Source organism: Clarias gariepinus, chromosome 15 (assembly GCF_024256425.1).
Source record: "Clarias gariepinus isolate MV-2021 ecotype Netherlands chromosome 15, CGAR_prim_01v2, whole genome shotgun sequence".
Lineage (NCBI taxonomy): Eukaryota > Metazoa > Chordata > Actinopteri > Siluriformes > Clariidae > Clarias > Clarias gariepinus.
Window position 1 is genome coordinate 3,431,186 of NC_071114.1, and position 2,966 is coordinate 3,434,151.

A 2,966-nucleotide genomic window follows, 5' to 3' on the forward strand; every position below is an offset into this window, starting at 1 on the left:
TGACTACTGTTTATGGTTGAAATGACAATAAAAGCCCACTTGAACTTGCACTTGGTACCACACATAGCTCAAAACAACAGGATAAAGCCCCATGCTTTTTGACCCGAATGTAAAAGCCTACGCCTAGACATTAAGATCATTGCCGAGATGCTGGGGGCTGTTTCACTGTGTCTTTCCACTACATAAGCATTACCTTACACCAGTGGTTCTGGTCATTTCCCACTTAAGGGGGTGGGTAAATTTTCAAGCCCCACTTGTCAACAAAATGATAACAAAATCAGCCAAGTTTACTATTTATCAAAATATAAATTTCTTAACCAATAAGATCAAATAACACCAAGTTCAAAACAGATAAAATACACAAGCAATTGTTATAACAGACTTACTACGTCACTTATCTAGAGCTTACTTTCAAAGAAGTCGAGTGGCTTATTAACGTGTGTTGTCTCCAAGTGTCTTCCTACTTTGTTGGGTCTCATGCTGTCTGCTGCCAGCGGTTTAAGACACAAAACAGACACGGGTCTCTCCTCTGCCCCACCATCCCCACCATTAATCCAAGCGCAACATAGGCTTCATCATGTTTTCCTTTTGGCTGGCTTTTTGGTTGATTAGGCTGATAGTGCAGAATCACCTGCTTTTTTGTGGTCCATGTAACAAATGTATCCATTGACGTTATTATGCTCACTACATACAGTATGCTACTGACCTGGTTTGTGTCCGCGGTAAAGTTAGTTTGATATTCGCATTGTGGGAGATAATTCTCCCACCTGTTGATGTTGCTGTTAGTTTAAAATATCAATCAGTTAACAAACTACTTACACAGAGAAATTAAAGAAGTTTCAGACATCACGCAGAGCTGGATGAAGTTAGTCAGGCTTTTTATAAGAACCCAGATGAGCCAGCCTAGCAATGCTTTAGAGGGGATTTTCAGTCTCCTCCCCTGTACATTCATCTGTTTAGCCACATCAAAATCTGACTCCTCCTACTCTTATAATTTTTCTCATTATAATTCATTTTCTTTTATTTTTATTTTCTATTATCTTTAAACTTTTTGTATCTTTTTTATAAAAAAAATATAGGGTGGCGCTTATTTTCAAGGCTTTTTTCTTGTTTTTTTCTTTGGTTTGTTCTTCATTTCTCAAGAGACCAGCCATGGGTAAGCATCTTCTTTGCACTATTTTACTTATTTACCCTATAAGTAACCTGGTCCTTCTAAAAGACGGTGGTGTTCTTTTTAGTCAGTGAGGCCAGAGTCTAGCACTCCAGCTCCATCTATCAGAAAGCCTAGATGTAATGTAAGTGTTGGTACCCAAACTGATTTTAAAGTGTCTGTTAGTACACAGACCAACGAGAACGCTTCCATTGGTATTCAAACAGATTTTCCTCAGGCTCCTGTGCCTTTGTTAAATTGTGGTATTTCTGCCTTTATTCCCCTCACTGACCTTTCTCTTGGTGTTGTCTTAGCTCAGAGAAGATTTGATATGTAATTTCATTTCTTTTGATGCTTTTACTCTGGCCGCTTATGTTTTTTGTATTTTACGTTGGGCTTTTATACTTTGTATTTTATATTATTATCATGTAGATACACATTTTTATTCTGTGTCTACTCTTATTAAAATATGGTATTCATATAAGACTGGCTTTGTGTCTCTGATTTTTTCTATTCCTTGTTTGCGCGTACCAGTCTGCGCCTGTGGCTCTTTGCACATATGCTTTAGGGAAACTCCTGATCCTTTCAAGTTTGGTTTCGAGGGTGTAATTTATTACATAGGTTTCTGTGCACCTCGTTAGCTTCCCTCTTTATCTGTTTTTTTCTATTTCGAGGGTGTCATTTATTACATAGGTTTCTGTGCACCTCGTTAGATTCTCTCTTTATCTGGTTTCTTCTATTGCCCGATCATCCGTTCTTTTTTTTGTTTCTCGTATTACTCTGGTTTCTGTTCTGTTTCACTCATTACATTGGTTTCTGTTCTAGGTTTCAGGTATTTTCTAATCTCCTGGTACCACTATTCCTGACTTGCTCCTGTCCTCTCTTTTTGCTATAATGGTATACTTACAGGTCTTTTTATATTTCTGCCTGCATGAAAATATGTTGATTAAAACATGCTTACATATTTCCCCCTCTGCGACTTTTAAGTCGCATAATGGAAAGAAAAAAATACATAGGTAAAGGTAAATACATCAAAGAGAAAATAAAAGGTAAATACATAACTTTAGGTGATTACAGTTCCAGTATAGTAGTTCCATTATAATCAAGCGATAGGATTAGTATAGTAGTTCCACTTACATATTGCCCCCTCAGCCAAAAGAGCAACCTCAGAACACCGTCTACATCCAAGCGGGAGAATACATCTGGCACACACGGTGAGTAAATAAGGACTCATAAAGGAGTAAATAACGGGTACATATAATGAGTTCAGAGGTAGACGAAAAACCGTCAAGTTCAGCCAATTCAGAAGGTAAAAAATTCCACACCTTGCCAGCTTGTTTGTGCTCGACAGTGTATTCATCACCTGAATATATATATATATATATATATAGTCATGCATATACATGGGTCGATGGAAATCATTAAGACCAGTCAAATAGTGAGTTAGGGTCTCTGTATAACAAAGACAAAGTGTCCAGATTCTCACTCCCTTCATCCCTTATAAGTTTGCGGTCCTCCTCAGTGTAGTCAAGAATGTCTGTGCAATGCAAGAGGAATGAGAGCGGCATGAAAAACAGTTTGTCTCTTTTGTGACAAAGAAGATCTAACCAGTGCCCTGGCGTGGGCAATGCATCCAACGCTTGTTGTGTGGTGATAGGAGTATCTGTCCATAAAATGTCATCTCCCAATCATACCATAGTTATGGTTTTTGACGCTATCAGATAGGCATGTTCAAATGCAGTAGAGCAGCGACCAAACTTAAGGTATCTCCCTAGTTAGTATGATGTTGTCTCTAGAAGAAGTCCTCGGTTCTCAT